The sequence below is a fragment of the Ambystoma mexicanum genome, chromosome 2q (assembly GCF_040938575.1).
Source record: "Ambystoma mexicanum isolate Mex_15411 chromosome 2q, UKY_AmexF1_1, whole genome shotgun sequence".
Classification (NCBI taxonomy): Eukaryota; Metazoa; Chordata; class Amphibia; order Caudata; family Ambystomatidae; genus Ambystoma; species Ambystoma mexicanum.
In genome coordinates this window covers 1,399,620,962-1,399,638,360 of record NC_090924.1, presented here as the reverse complement: position 1 = coordinate 1,399,638,360, position 17,399 = coordinate 1,399,620,962, and positions in this window count along the sequence as shown.

Below are 17,399 nucleotides of genomic sequence, written 5' to 3'. Positions count from 1 at the left end.
CGAACATTCATAAACGCCTTGGGTAAGTCAGCAATGTATAGCTTAAACAATAAGGCCGCTAGAGGACAGCCTTGTTTGACTCCTTGAGAGGTTGGAATCTCTCTTGTCAATGTGCCTCTGTTGTCAATACGAACTTTTATTGAGGTTCCAGTATGCAGGGCCATAAGAGGATGGAGAATCTGCAGGGGGCATGACCAAGCTGTTAATTTTTTCCAGAGAGTTGTGCGATTGATGCGATCGAACGCTTGGCTCATATCTATAAATGCAACAAAGATGTTTCCCTTGTTTTTCATTGTTTCAAGCTTTAGTGTGTTCACTATGAGAAGATTGACTTCTGTTCCAACATTTTTCGTGAAACCTGTTTGCCTCTTATCAAGTAGGTTGTTGGAGAGTGCCCATTTAGAAAGCTTCTGTTGTAAACATGTGGCAAAGATTTTGCCAATTATGTCCAGGAGGGCAATTGGGCGATAGTTAGCAGGATTGTCTCTATTGCCCTTCTTGAAAATCGGGAGAATGACCGCCTCCCTCCAAGATGTCGGTATCATCTTGGCTACCGCAATTACTTGGGACAGATCCACAATGAAATCGTCCCAAAGTTCAATTTTTTCTTTTAACATAATGTTCGTTAGCCCGTCAGGACCAGCAGCACGTGAGTTCTTTAAATGTTTTATAAGTACAATGATGTTGTCTCTGGTTTCACATACATTCCAAGGGCCGTTTGACTGCTCGGGCTCTATGGTGCCTTGTGCTGAGGGATCTTCAAAAACTTTCCTGAAATGTTGTTCCCAGGATAACATGTATATTCCACTTTCCAGCCTTGAATCTTGGGTATGATTATTGTTTAGAATCTTCCAAAAATCTCTTGATTTACGCTGAATGATAAGACCGAGCATTGTTTCTGCCCGTTCTTGGTCTCTTATTATTTTAAGGGATTTTAGCCAGTTTCGATACTGCATTTTGCCAATATTGATTTCTTCTTTTTTATCAAAATTTGTGCTGTATTTCCTTTTGATTTGTCTGATGTTTTTATGCATTTGTTTCTTTTGCTGATTTACCTGGGCACTATACACATATTTTTTTTGTTGTTGCGGATACTTATTTGTTGTTTTCCTTTTAGTTCCGTATTTAATCAACAGAGGTGCATAGTTTACTTTTTCAGAGCTAGTTGTTGTTTCGTCCTTCAGACCGTCACTCAACTGCCAGATATGATGATCTTTGATGCGCAGACGGTTCAATCCATCACTCACCTCCAGTGGATAGCTTTGAAGATACGATGTAGGACATAGTTCCAGTGTGCAAGTTAGTTGTATTAGGCTGTGGTTACTTACAGATGTTTTGATTATGGCCATTTTTTCTACTTTCGGCCAAAATGAGGAGGAGATCCAGATGTAATCAAGTGTTTTTAGACTTTTGTCTCTTTGCCAAGTGGGTCTTGGGGGAATATCCTCTCGGATGGAGCCATTGATCATCTCACAATTTCTTGAATTCATGGCTTCCATCCATTTATCTCCTCTGGTAAGGACCACACTGGATTGCGTCTTGTTTTTAAGAGACGGTTCAAACCTTGAGAAGTTAAAGTCTCCACATATTAAAATTGTTGTATCCAGGCAGGATGTTAGACATGGGTCAATGATTGCCGTCACAGATTTAATGAAGCTTGCTGATGAGATCATAGCCGGGTTCCAGTATAAATTAATGATCAATAATTGCAGATTTAGTTCGTTTTTGGTTTATCTTAACTGGAGTAGTATACCTAGTACTAACAGATTTGGCATAAATGTTTGCAGTATCTCCCAGCCATAGGCATTATTTACCATTGTAATCAAGCCGGAGAACGGTCTCCCACGTTGATTCTTCCCAGCTTTATTTAGGACAATGGTATAACCATCTTTTGACGGAGTCTCTCGGAGCCAAGTCTCTTGAAGACAAATGATGAATTTATTTGCTAGAGATGTGGGAAAATCATTGAATAAATGGTAAAAACCTCTGGTATTCCAGGAAAGGATCCCACAGAGCTCTGAGCCTGCTTTTACTAATGGTTATGCTTGTTGTGTTTTATGTAATACGGCTCGTCTTGTGAATTCAACAGCTCGTCTTGTGGATTCAACAGAGTCTTTCTGATTAAATTTTATTCCAGACCCACGCTCTCTCTCAGAAGTCAAATTCACTTTTGGAAAAACATTTAAAGAATAATTCATTGGACCTCTGTTTGGATAGTTGACTTTCCAAAGTTCCACACCAGTGAGGTGAAGACTGAGTGTTTAAGGTAGAGGCAAGCTCTGCTCCCTAACCATCCCCAGGGCACACTGGGGTGACCTGCAGCTATAGCAAGAGCTGCCCCTCTGCCAGCTAAACTGGTACACAGAACCTCCCTGGAGGTAAGGACTCCTGCAGGTGTGCACCAGCAGCCCCCCCCGTGTTTGGCAGAATGAGAACACAGACCTATCAGGTCCCTCAGTCCCATGGATTGGGACTCACAGCACCTGAGAAGACAAACAGCTATAATCCTCTTTGCACAGCATTGAACTGCATTTGAACAACACAGAACCCCTTTTCCACAGAGTTACAGTACCCCTGATTACATGGGTTCAAACCGAATTTGAACCACATTCAACAGCCTTCAAAACCAATACAGGACGCCTGTTTACAGAGGTCCGAATTGACAATGAATCTTTTTTCGATGCCCTTCGAACCAACACAGGACCTGCGGTGCTGTTTTGGCACACTTCTCTCCGAACCGCTGCTTGCAACCTTCAAAGTGGTTTGATCCACAGGACAACACAGAGAAGCCTAGTTCAATGCTGTGGAACCACCAAAGAACATAATACGGTACTTTTAAGAGGCCCTATCTACCCGCAAGTTCACTTTTGTGACCTTAGGGACTAGTAAGCCACTTTGATGTGCATTTTTCTTCAGAAAATATTGTTTTTCTGTAGTGCTTTCTAGTAAAGCTGATTCTCTATGGTGTGTTTAATTAAAGTGTATATATTTTTATAGAAACTTGATTGGATATTCCTTTATTTTGGTCTGTTGTACTTTGCTGTTTTGAGGGCTGAGCAGGCGGTTTAGCCAATACTCATTAGTGTACTCCTGTGTGGCAGAAATCATTTAGTCAGTTACCGATCATTAGAACCAATCTGGGTTGAGGGAAGACCTGGTTAGGGTGGGTCTGCCCATCCCTATGTTAGAGAGAGAGTGATGGCCAGTAGGCCCGTTGGATATCAAAATATAGATCCTTGAACCTCCTTTGGGAATTGGTGTGTTCTTGAGGCCATCTGTGATACGTGAGGTCATCATGGGATCATATAGGCCGTGATACCAAGGCCCCCCACTACTCTGGAAGATGGGGACGGGAATTCCTGTCACCAAGACTACAAAGTTACCTACAAGAGTTATACTCAGAAAAGCGGGCTGGAGAGTGTCCCACTGCCAGGGAAGGAGTTGGTCAAGACACGTCTCCACAAAGAGGTTCCAGTGGGTACATATGGGAGAATTGCCCCAAAGGTCCGGTCTGGAATACAATCACTCGCTAGACATGGGGCAGAAGTCATCAGTGGAGGCTATTGAGCGGAAGTGTAGATCAACGTCTTCAAACTGAAGAACCACGTCCCGGAGACGGAGGAGTTTGTGTATCTCCCCTATCTAGGGAAAAGAGGGGCTAAAGCAACATCAACACTCCTAGACAATTTGTTACAGGATCTGGCATAGAGCCAAAGGTCCATGAAACATCAGCACAAAAATACCCTGCCCACCCTCAGAGGAGAGGTGTCCGAGGGACAAGAACACCCAGGGGTAACATGTTCTGTCCTCCAGAAATTGGGTAGAGGCGTAGTAAAACCTGGGGTGCAGACAAAGGAAGAGAATCCACCCGTGAGAAAGTTTAGTCCCACCCATCCCATCTTGGAGGTGAAGGCCAGGCCGCCCCTAACAGCGGAGTGGAGCAAACCACAGCAGAGCCTACATCTGGAGGAGCGAAGATGTTCCTCCCACAAAAACCCGGGCATTTTGCCAACTCGTGTTGACACCTGGGAAGAGATAATGCCAGATTGGTGTGAAGAACCAAATGACCCCAGGTCCAAAGGTAATCTTTTCTGGGATAAAGAAGAGGGTTCCTTAACCGCTCTTTCACTGTTTACACTACAGTGGGGGGGCTGATTGGAACTTCCACCTGCTGGTCCTTGTTCAGGCACTCTGTGCCACAGCTCTGTTTTATACAAGAAGTAGGAGGCAGGCTATCAGGGCCAATTTAGTAACCACTGAGGAGCAGTATCCTAACTCCCTGACCCAAATATAATGTGTACATGTAAATGTAGACCTCTACCGTCAAGCAACCATCAACATCAGCACATCAGCTCCCAGTGGCTGCGAGGATTAATTTCAAAATCCACTGCATTGTCCACAAAGCTTTCTGGGGCCTGGGGCCTCAGTACCTTCAACGCTCTCTTCCTAAATGTCTTCCTTCTCGAGCTCTTCGCTCATCCGCCTCCAACTCCCTCAGGGTCAGTTGCTTCTCCAAGCAACAAGTTGGTAGTAGATATATTTCTTCGGATGGGGCCTCCCTCTGGAACAGCCTCCCTGCCTCCCTGAACTTGAGGAGAACCATCTCTGGCTACCCTCTGATCTCGGGCCTAGGTCCCCTCCCTCGCCAGCTGCACACCTGCATTGCCTTCCGGGCAACCCCTGCACTTGGGGGCTGTTTCTGTATCCCTACAGTCCCCACCAGCTCTTGACACTTGATGTCTGCACTTACCCCTGCACTTGCTACTAGCTGGCCGCTATTTTACCTATTATTATTTTTATTTATTTTATTTATTTACTATTGTTGATCCTATGTACTGCACTGCCCCATCCCCTTTACCCCCACACTTTCCCTTTCCCCCCTCCCCTGCACTTGCACGATTTCAATGTCACCTGGCCTAGTAAGATCGTTGTCTCTGTCTTCCCTTTGTTCCCCTTCCCTTGCCTCGTCGCGCCTTGAAACACTTGTGTATAGGCCATTATAAATGCCATATCATATCATATCAATAGGGAAGCAGCTTCCAGTGCTGGTGATAATCATGGCAACATTGCAGAGGAGTTTTTCCCTGGCACAGATTTTCTGTTATTTGATCTGCACCTCCAGGAAGTACGGAACCCCGAGTCCTGGTTATTTTTAAACTGAGACAGTGAGTTTCATGGGTGAGGAGGACTTGGATAAAAGGGAGAAGTTGTGTGACAGGGTAAGTAGACCGACCATGTCAAGAAAGGATGGGGACTCCTCGATGTGTGGAGTAGAAGTCCTAGCAGGTTGGAAGCCACATTCCTTTGTACCCCAGATGGGGAAGATGACAGCTGGGAAGGCCCCAGTCCCTGTCCCTTGCCTTTGTGCCTGTACAATTGATTGCAGTACCCCTCTTGATCATCCCATACCTCTACTGTAAATGCTGGCTTGTCTTTTTCTTATCTTTCAAGAGATCTACTTGTACCTGAATTCCTTGCACAACAGCAATGGCAGATCAGTCCACTGGAGTCTTGGGGAAATGCCGCTTGGCAGTGCTTCCCAACCAGCAAGTGAAGGTGGAAGAATCGCTACGCAACACAGCAGTGCCAATCACAAGCAAGTTCAGAATGGACTGCTGTAAACCACGCTCGCTCTACGGTTACGAGTTGGACGTTAAGGGTTAACAGTCACCGGTAATGATGCCGATGCCGGTAAACCCTTACCGCCCTATTCCGAGGTCCCTTATCGGGTCCCAGCAGGAACGGCTGGTCTGACCTGGGCCCGTTATTAGCGCCTTCCCTATTCCCATTGAGCCCTATGGGGGCTCAAATGGGAATGGGGAATGGTCAACTGAATGGGGACTTACCGGGTCCGCAGAGGTGGGAAAGTCCACATTCAGCCAGACCGGATCCGGACCCGGGTTTGGAGGCAGCCAAACTCGTAATGACCCCCAAGGACTCGATCTTCTGTAAAATAGCAGTGGAACGGCTCAATGAGGTATACAATTCCAGCAACGCTCACATGAACTGGGACATTTTTTGGAGTGAACTGTTATTGTTGAAGGCCGGTGGTCAGGTGTGAGGAAAAGGGGTGGGGCTTAGCACCTCTTTATGTATTTGCCTAACTGTAACACCTCCCGGGGATGGGGAAGGGAGGGACTGATTGGCTCAGGGAATCAGTGGGAAAGCACCAATGGGAGAAAGAGGTGGAGGATAAAAACAGGGACAGGAAACAGGACTGTGTGGGATGTTCAGGTGAGGCATTGGAGGAGGAGGTGGCAGACCAAGAGATCAGAAGGAAGAAGGACGAGGTGAAGGAGCGTGGATGCAATTTCTAGAAATGTTGATGTATTGCATGGTGAGAGGAAGTGGTGCTGCGTTGTGAATGTGCGTGCACGTGTGGTGAGTGAAAGAGGTATTAATAAGCTAGGCAGTGAGTGGAAGGGTGACTAATGGAGTGAAAGAAGGGTGTCTGAGTAGTAATGTGGAGGGAGTAGTGGTTGCAATATAGAGAAGTTGTAGTAGTGTGGAGGTAAGAGTGGTAGTAGTGTAGGGGGGAGTGGTAGTAGTAGTTTGGAAGGAGGTCGTAGTGTTGAGTGAGGAGTGATAGTAGCGTGGAAGGAGGAGTGGCAGTAGTGGAGGGAGGAGCAGAAGTGGTGTGGAAGTGGGAGTAGTAGTACGAGGAAGGGGAAGTAGAATTGGTATGGAAGGGGGTAGGTGCAGGTTGGAGAGGTGGGAGTAGTAGTAAGTAAGATCAAGATCAATGTTTGGAGGTAGACCTTAGAGAGAGGAACATCATCGGGCCAGTGAAGAAAGAACCAGGGAAATAGAAAAGAAGTTGCAGGTGCAGGAGGAAGAAGTAGAATAGAAGGAGAAGGGACAACAGATAGCTAGACCTCAGAGAGTGGAACATGGGAGGAGACTGAGGAGGAAGAACCAGGAAGAGAGAGGAGAGATGGTGGGTGGCGTAGGAGAGAGGAGAGTAGAAGGAGAAGGGTTAACAGATAGCTAGACCTCAGAGAGTGGAACATGGGAGGGGACTGAGAAGGAACAACCAGGAAGAGAGAGGAGGGACGGTGGGTGGCGTAGGGGAGATGAGAGTAGAAGGAGAAGGGACAACAGATAGGTAGACCTTAGAGAGTGGAACATGGGAGGGGACTGAGAAGGAAGAACCAGGAAGAGAGAGGAGAGACGTTGGGTGGCGTAGGAGAGAAGAGAGTAGAAGGAGAAGGGTTAACAGATAGCTAGACCTCAGAGAGTGGAACATGGGAGGGGACCGAGAAGGAAGAACCAGGAAGAGAGAGGAGAGATGGTGGGTGGCGTAGGAGAGAGGAGAGTAGAAGGAGAAGGGTTAACAGATAGCTAGACCTCAGAGAGTGGAACATGGGAGGGGACTGAGAAGGAACAACCAGGAAGAGAGAGGAGGGACGTGGGTGGCGTAGGGGAGATGAGAGTAGAAGGAGAAGGGACAACAGATAGGTAGACCTTAGAGAGTGGAACATGGGAGGGGACTGAGAAGGAAGAACCAGGAAGAGAGAGGAGAGACGTTGGGTGGCGTAGGAGAGAAGAGAGAAGAAGGAGAAGGGACAAGAGATAGCTAGACCTCAGAAAGTGGAACATGGGAGGGTACTGAGAAGGAATAACCAGGAAGAGAGAGGAGAGACGGTGGGTAGTGTAGGAGACCTGAGAGTAGAAGGAGGAGGGGAACGAGATAGACTTAGGGAAAGGAACAACAGAGCGTAGAAGGACCAGAGAGGCTGAAGACAAGGGTGTCTGGAAGGCACGACCCTAAAACGACTTCCTGGGGAATTTACAGGATAAGAACCCTAGATTGTTACCTGGGGGAGACTAGATAGATAAGGCATTTACCTTTAGGCCATCCTCAGAAGCTAGATAGATTGCAGATTCTAGGGGTGACCAGTCTAGAAAACCAATCCACGGTGGGACGGCCCATCCCTAGGTTAGAGAGAAGGGGATGGCCACTAGGCCTGGTGGGAATCCAAATAAGACATTTATTTTCTAGAATAAAGAACAGTAGGAAGCTTCAGGAAAAGGACTGAGAATCCCACTCACCACCCTCTGCTCCTGCCCAAGTGCCTGTAAACTCTTGTGCCCGTTTGCCATTGTGTGCCTTGTCCTCATTGCAGAGGGAATGAATGGAGAGTGAAGGAGCGAGAGAACCAATTTGCTATCACAAGGGAAATTCAAAATAATGATGGTGCAGTAAACGAAATGTGTTGAACTTGTTGGATTTTAAACAAAGCCGCCTAGCGCCTTGCATTGACTTCAGGATGCTTGGATTACCAATAATTTGGGATTGGATTCCAAAGTGCTTTTGAGAAGAGATCACCTTTGAATGTTTATTTAAAGGCTAGGAAGCTCCGGTTCCATTCCAAAAGTTGGTTTTACTTTAGAAGGAAATTAAGTTGAACCGAGCAAATAATTGAGACAGACATTTTGTCCAAAGGTTGGCAATAAATGAAAACAGTAGGCAATTGATTTGGAAGTTTCATGCTCTTGACACTGCTTCTCCTTTTGCAGGCATCAGTGGTGTAACACACGATGTGGCTGCTCACCCGAGTGCCAGACAATGTGATCCAGTCACACCAATTTTCAAAATTCGTTCATTGGCTTTCTTTGCATTCTCGTATTCTTTTTAAATGGGGTTTCTGAACCTTGAAGGCACTCCGATTAGGTGATACTTCATATTTATCAGAAAAACACAGTATTTTAGGAAGAAATGCAGACTCCAGAAACAGAGGAAATATTGTATTAAACATGTTTTTATTTATTTATTTTTTATTTATTATGTATTAATTATTATTTATTTAACATTCCAAAAGTAAAGAAAGCCCAACCTGATTAACAAGTGTTTTCAATTTCTGCTTTTTGGAATACTTTACCTATTGGTATTATCACTGCAGAGTGCCTATTACAATTTAGAAAAGTATTAAAATCGAACCTGTTTTTTATGTACTGAAATCTTTTTTGTTGATAACTAATTCAGTTTATTGCTCCTTTTGTTATGATTTTCATTATTATTTTTCTCGATAAGTTTGTTTTTAGTAACTGTATTTTAATGTTGTAAAGCGCCCTGTATATCATTGATTTTTTTAATAAGATTTGCTCTAAATAAATAAATAAATAAAATACTCAGGGCCACCGCCCGCCAAGCTCCTGAACAAAGCATGTGCCATGCCAGAGACCTCTGGGCCGGCCTGAACCGCCGTGCTTGCTCAATGCACATGGTGATCATGCTGCCGTGCACTGCTCTAGTTGCAACATGTAAGTATGTTTCTTAATCTTTCACCTAGCGTAAAAACAAGGAGGTGGTGTCTGGCAGCTGGAACCCAGATGTACAGGCACTTCTGTGCATTGCCAGTGATATTATGCACAGTAATGACACCATAAGAAAACATGCACATGCTGGCTCTGCCAATATATGCCAGTACCGCCGTGTAAAAATATGCTTATGTTTGCTGTGCCCTTTTTCCCGTAACAATCTCATGCCACGGGAAGATGACATGGTATTGTTGGCTGCACAATTTACCCCTGCACTTGCGCGATCTGAATGACACCTGGCCTAGTAGGATCGTTGTCCCCCCTTGTTTCCCCCCTCCCTGCCTCGTCGCGCCTTGAAACACTTGTGTATAGGCGCGTTACAAATGCCATATCATATCATCATATCATATAATATCACAAATGCTTCCGCCCCACCTTGTAAGAACTCCACATGTTGACATCACCCTTAACACCAGTAATAAAATGCAATGCCACATGAAGGAAACATTTCCTGGCTGGCTGCACAAAAGACCCACACCAAGGTAACAACACACATCATGTTCTCCTTGCCATCCATGTGAGTTAAAAATGCCATGCCAATGTGATATAATGTAGATTACCCCTGCTAGCTGCGCAGGGAGTATTAATTCTATTAAAGACTAGGAGGCGAGCATTATGCTTCATCTTCATTTTATTCTACTCTTCAGCAGTTCAACAAACACAATAAAACTCTTGAAAAGTGTCCAACAAAACTTTTCTCTTAACACACTACAAAGTCCATGAGTCTCTGTAGTCCAAGCCCCTTCAGCCAGTCACAACCCACTTCCTGTGCATGGGCTCCTCCTCTGCTTTTACTTGCTCTGAACATCTGTATAACTTCCATAACTGTTCCTTGCTACCGATGCGAAGCTTTCATTAACGTGATAACTCAACTGCCGAAGAATCTCGGCCTTCTAGACTCCTTTGTCTTCAGTTATTTTTCTGGTCTTCCCCTAAGAGGCAAAACAAATAGAAAATCTTTAGGGTGGTGTCTATGTGGTGTACTTACTATTATAAGAACAATACAAATGTAAATAGACAGTACAATACTCGGGTGGGACTTTAATGCTCGCCTCCTAGTCTTTAATAGATTTAATACTCCCTGCGCAGCTAGCAGGGGTATCTCCCTTAAAGATATACCGGCCCTTACGGCTCTCGAGGCCATTGCTCCTCTCACAGAATGCGCTCCATACATGCTCACATTCACTCCTAAGGCCTGCATGATCTCTTTGACCCATCTCGCGATAGTTGCAGTAGTTACTGCGTGAAAAGGCTTCCTACGAGCTATCGGAAGCTGCGTGGTACCTACTGCTCTGTATTCCGCAGTCCTGCTCTCGTATTCCTTAATGCAACGAGCAACGCACCATTTCGCATTACTCGGAAAATAGGGATAATGGACCGAGGTGGTCCCTGTCTTAGTCCTCTTGACTATCGAGAAAGTCACTCCCTCAGGCCCGAACGACCTCCTAGACACCTCCAGAGCTCTCACGTCTGACACTCGTTTGCAGGATACCAGGCACAACATCATAGCTAGTTTGCCCGATAGCTGCTTGAGTGAGAGATACCTATCTGATGGCCAATCAGCTAGCAATCGTAGAACTACCGCTACGTCCCACGTTGAGCTATATCTGGGCTCCGGTGGAACTTTAAATTTCGCTCCTCTAATGAGCCTTACCACTGCAGGGTGTTCTCCTGCCGGTGCTCCTTCAATTGGCAAATGGCCTGCTGAAATGGCAGATCTGTATACCCCTATAGTACGGAAAGCTCTTTCGTCTTGCAGCAAGTGAGCTAAGAAGTTCAAAATTTCCACTACAGGCGCTGAAATGGGATGAACACTTCTGTTCTTACACCAGCTGGACCACTTAGCCCAAGCTGCGTCATAGCTCCTCCTAGTGGATGGAGCCCAGGATTCAGCGATAAGTTCTGCAGCTTGCTTTAAAATTCCTGGCAGCGCCCAGAGTCTCCTGATATTCTGCACGCGACTAACGGGAGTGTCCCTCTCACTCTCAGAGGATGATATGACCCACCTGGGTCCGTGAGTAGTCGCTCTCCTTCTGGTAGGATCCTGGGTATGTCCGTCACTAACTCCATGAGAGTCGGAAACCATACCTGAGACTTCCAACTGGGCACAACTACCACAAGCTCCGCCTTCTCCCTCCGACATTTCGCTAGAACTCTGTTCAGCATTACAAAGGGAGGAAAAGCGTAGTGCGGGCTTCCGGACCATTCCTGCAGGAAGGCATCTGTTCCTTGTGCCCCTGGGTCTAACCTCCAGTTGAAGTAATTCCTTGTCTGAGCGTTGATCCGGGAGGCAAAAAGGTCTATGTGCATCGGGCCCCATCTCGCGTTCAACCTTTGAAAAACTACTGGATCTAGTCTCCAGTCGCTGGAGTCTGTCAAATACTGCGACTTCCAGTCTGCCACCGAATTCAGGGCGCCTGGTAGATATTCTGCTGTCACTGACGTCTCCGATTCTAGGCAGAAGTGCCATAAATCCTTTGCTAGCTAAGCTAGCATCTTGGATCGTGTCCCCCCTAGGTGGTTGATATATCGTATTGCCGATATGTTGTCCATCTTCAACAGGACACAAGATTTTACTCTGTCTCTCGCAAACGATCCCGCTAGGAGCTCCAGGCAATTTATATGAAGGCGAAGCTCCTCTTCGCTCCACTTGCCTCCGGTCTGTAAAGACCCACATCTGGCTCCCCAGCCCTTCCGGCTGGCATCTCATTCTATGATCAGATCCAGTCTGTCTCCGAATATGGCTCGCCCATTCCAGGCGTCCATATTCCTCAACCACCATTCTAGTTCCGTAATGGATTCCGGATCTAAGGGTACCGACTGATGATACCTCAGCCCCTGTTGGAGGTGTCTGATCTTCAACCTCTGCAGCGCTCTGTAATGCAACGGGCCCGGAAATATGGCTTGGATAGATGCTGCTAGCAGCCCCACTATCCGCGCCAAAGTCCTGAGTGATACCTGCTGCTTCTCTAAGCATGCCCTGATCTCTCTCTTGATATCCTTTATCTTTCGAGGCGGGAGTTCCAGCGTCGCTTTCCTGGTATCTAGCACAAACCCCAGGAAATCTAACCTTTGTGCTGGCGTGGTATCGGACTTCTCTGCATTCACTAGAAACCCTAGTGATCCCAGAAGGTCCTGCACCCACTGCGTCTGATAAACTAGCACCTCCCGATCCTCTGCTAAGAGTAAGAGATCGTCCAGGTAAATGATCAGCCTTACCCCCTTCTCTCTGATTGCTGCCGCTACTGGCTTCATCAGCTTCGTAAAAGCCCAAGGAGCTGATGCAAGACCGAATGGCATCGTCTTGAATTGCCAGAACTGCCCTTGCCAGTGAAAAGCTAGGAATGTTCTGTACTCCTTGAGAACTGGAATTGTCAGGTATGCGTCTTTCAAGTCGAGGCGCGTCAACCAGTCTCCCTCTCTCAGGGAGTCCCTTAGCTGATGGATACCCTCCATCTTGAAATGTCGGTATACAATCCATCCGTTGAGCTCTTTGAGATTTATAACTGGTCGCACCTTCTCCTTCCTGTGGACCAGGAACATGTTGCTCACAAACCTTGGGGCTGACTCGCACTTCTCTATCGCTCGCTTGCGCACTAATTGCGCTAATTCGCTGTCTACGCATGCTTGCTCTGCTTGCGTCAGGTTCTGCCTCTGGGGTCTGCTTGACTGTACTGGATCTTCTACAAAATCTAGAAACAAACCTCTGACGGTCTGCAATACCCAGGAATCGCTTGAAAGCGCATGCCAATTTTCCAAAAACATGCGCGTCCTCCCCCCTACGGGAGGATATTCCTTCGCTCTCACCTGGTGTAAAACCTTGGCCTTGCCCTGATACTCTGGATCTGCCTCCTCTCGGGAACCTCCCTCTGGACGGGAAAAAGGTGTCTTGACCTTTGTTCTCCCAGTACTGGGCTCTGGAAGTTTGGGATCTTCTTCCTCCCTGGCCGCGACCGGCTGCTCGACCCCTGAAGCGGCCGGTCCCGCCAAAAACTCTACTCGGGAAGATCTTGCGGATCGATGCCTGAGCCTTCTCTAATGACAAAGCGACCCATCTCCTTCCCAAATGTCTCTCCAAACAGGAGGCCTTGAGCTCCTTCTCCGGCTTCATACGAAGCCAAATCACTAAGCTTAGAGTGTATCTTCAGAAGGAGACCTCTTCTCCGCTCTGATGCGATGGCGCAGTTAGCGTTCCCAAGAAAACAGACTGCCCTCTGGGCACAGCCGGCAAGAACCTCGGAGTCCACCTCTTCCCCGGTATCCTTTGCCCTCTCTGCGAGGTCTATAATTTTTGCCAGCGGTCTGGCCAGGTCCAAAACCTTCTCCTGGCAGCTTCTCCAGGACCTATCGATGCCCTTGCGAGGGTCCTTGACTGCTTTCGAAACAAAGGTTAACATCATTGGGTCGAGCTCGGGGGTCTCAGCTACCTTTCCTGGAAGGTCCGGCCGTGGACACTCAGCTCGAAGGCGCTATCTCACTTCTTTATCTAGCGCCTTGCGCAATCTTGCCACCATATTTTGCTTCACACAGGGGCATGGCTGCCATTCGGAGGACCTTGGATTGCGGATACTGTCTGGGTCGAACATATCGTCCTGGGGCTCCAGGAGATGTTTCTCCTTTCGTACCTTTTTTCCCCCGCTTGGGATGTCCCAGTCGTCGTCTGCGACTTCCTCGTCTCCCTGCGAGGTCCGATCCTCTACCAGCTCCTCTTCCGAGCCTGGGTCTTCTCCAGCGTTTTCTTCCCCTGGAGATGGGGTAAAGAGGTGTGGCACAGTTTGACGCTGCATATAAGCCTCCTTCAACTTCTCAAACGCGTCAACCACCTCTGGGGCCTTGTCTTCTGCCCCTTCCAAAGAGCCCCGGGGGTCTTCAGAGAATTTTCTCTTAAGGGCTGTATTGTGCTCTTCCCGGTCTTGGTGCTTGTACTGGGTTGGGATAGCAACGCTTGCAACGTCTCCAGTCTCTTCTGCAGGGGCCTGACCCCTTCCGCCACTGCATCTACAAGGGAGGTACCCAGCACTTGCTTAAAGCTGGCAGCGAGGTCCTCATTCTGCTCCTCCTCGCTCCATTCGAACTCCGACATTATGCTGTCGTGCTGTGTGCCCAAAATACCTGCCACAGGTGTCTTAGCACGCCCCTGCTCCCTTAGATGCACTTTCAGATTTTCTTTTTTTTTTTTTTATGTGGCTGCACCGACCTCCTTTGCCTTCAGGCCTGCTGCGAGGTACCTCGCTTCAATGCGCTGTCTTTCCTGCTGACTCAGCAGCATCCGGTGTACAGGGCTCCTTACTGCCCCTCTCCTTCAGCCGATCTCGCTCGGCTGTTATTCCGAAGCGCTGCGACCGAGGGATCGCTTATTGTTCCACAGCTAAAGCTGTGATCTCTCCTGAAAGCTCTCTCGAGGCTGCTCTCCCAATACTGTCGCTTAGAAGCGACGATCGCATCCCGTGCGAAGCAGAACTCACGATTGGCTCCTTCCACCTGCGGTTGGGGGCTCGCTCGCGGGAGCGCTATTGACTTGGCCTCCCGAGCGTAGCTCCGACCACCCGCGGGTGGGGGCTCTCGCTGTGCGTTCGGCGCGATTCGCACTCGCGTGTCCTGGCTCCACCCCCCCGAGGGAGTGGGCGTTGTGCGAGCCGCAATACGCTCACTGTGAAGCTCGCGAGGGCAGCTGCAACCCTGATGTGCCGGTAATGTGACACGGGGTCGCCGCCTCGCGAGCCTATCCTATCTGCGTCCTCTCGGGAACGCTACTCACCTGTCGGACCTCGAAACGAGGTCGCCGCGTCTGCTCGTACACTTCTCCACTTAATTCTAAACTCCTACAGTACTGCTCTGCCTGACGTACAGCCCGCGCGTACTCCCCAAACACTGCATATAGAGGCAGATACTCTGGTGGCAACCTCTGTTCGCTTATTAGCATGCAACCCTGTACTGGCAAAGCTATTAGCTACTAAAATAACCACTCTCACCAGTCAATTCTCACAGACACACGGAGAGGAAAATTATGGTACTTATCTGCTTGAAGAGCAGTAAAAGAAGAGGAGGAGCCCATGCACAGGAAGTGGGTTGTGACTGGCTGAAGGGTGTTGGACTACAGAGACTCATGGACTTTGTAGTGTGTTAAGAGAAAAGTTTTGTTTGACACTTTTCAAGAGTTTTATTGTGTTTGTTGAACTGCTGAAGAGTAGAATAAAATGAAGATGAAGCATAATGCTCGCCTCCAGTCTTGTCATAGAATGTCCATGCTGCCTGCCCATTGTATTATAAACACCCTCACCCCAACCCCTCATGCACGTAATAACATTCATCAGATTGGCTTTGCCCAGAAATGTCAGCACAACATGCCATGTCCATGTAAGAAAATGCCTGTGAGACCCAGCCTCCTACACAATCGTGTATACACCTTCACTCACCCATCATTAACATGCACAGACACATTCACACTGCATTCTCATTCACTCTCACACTCACACCCATAAATACACTCTAATTCATACATGCACTTATACAGACACACCCTTGCATGCATGTACGAACACATACACACAGGCATACATAAAGAGCCAACACCGTTGCACGCACACACCTACAAGATGTTTTCTTCTTACCTCTTTCCTGACCATCTTTGCCCTCGATACTCTTCCTCTCCAGGGCTCTGCCTCCAACGCCCCACTCAGAAAGGAACCAGGAATCAGGGGGCGCTTCCGGGTTCCCAACTCTCTGCCCCTGCTGCACAGCTTGGGCATTCGATGCACTCTGAGTTTAGAAAGGAACTATTTCTTACAAAGTCAGAGTGCTGAGCCCCTGGGATCTGGGGTGGCGGGGCACCCACCCTGCGGGGACTGCAGGGGCGCTAAGCCATTTGCACGATTGGTGTTGCGGGATCGTTGTCGATTTCCCTATGCTTGGTCCTGACCTGGCCAGACTGCAGGTGCCACTCCGGGGCCCTCCCTAGCAGGGGTGTTGCTAGGTCTGGAAAAGATCCGACACTAATGTCGGGACTGTCGGGACTCGGGGCTTGCTAGTATTTTGGTTGTTGCCCCTGAGCTCTATCCAGGCCTACAACCAATAGGCCTGGGGCTATATATCTTTCGGAGGAGAAAGGGGATTGGTATTGCCAAAGCCTTGTCCCTGAGAATGACAAGGCAACCTTTGCACCATGCTACCTTCATGCTAGGCTTATGTGTGGGACCAGAGGAGCAGCCCACCACCTTGTTGATTTGTGTGGCTTTGTATATCCAAGACAAAAGTTTCCAGTCCCGGACTTTACAAACCAATGCGTCGCAAGGGTTTTAGTCTTGCCCAGGGCCAAAAGAAACCGGGTTGCACTGGCATGAAGACACATGGACTTCACAGGACCTGTATGCATGTGTATGCCTGTGGCCTGTGGCTAGGGCCCGAGTAGGCTGGAACGGGAGACTGAGAGCCCCAAGTCCTGGATAGGACTGGCCTCAGTAAAGCCCGGGCACAGAACTCCTGGATCACTGTGTCAGGGCAATGGTCACAGGCTGGTCAAGGTAGCTTCAGTATCTGGGCCTTAGGTACAAGACACAGGAAAAGGCCAAACTCAGAGTGGCTTTTGGGACCTTTGCAGTGGACCTGGGTAGGTCGCAGGATGGCTAGGTAGCAACTGAGCCCTGTCCCCAGAGCTAGTCAGGCCACAGGATAAACCGAGATCCCGGGAAGCCTTGGATCCCTACAGCAAGGACCTTGGTCTTCAGGGCCTTGACTGTGTCCTAGCCTCTGTCGTGGGTCCCATGATCAAGCAACGACTGTGTCCCAGGACCAGGACCTGTGTCCTGGACTTCACAGGTCGCAAGGGACCTTCCAACCCCAATCCGCATTGTTGGGGGCCTGCTCCGGATCACCGGGCAGGCCCCATGCTCATGTCGGGGTCACCTGACGGGGTTCCTCAGGGCGGCGATCACGCCGCGGATTCGTGGGTGGGGGTCACCCCACCTGCTCCGGAACACCTACACATGTGGGGGCACCCGGCGCACAGCGGCCCCGGCTCTGGGGGCACCCAGGTCGGGGTCACGTCATTAACCATGGTCAGATGGCCATGGCCATGGGAT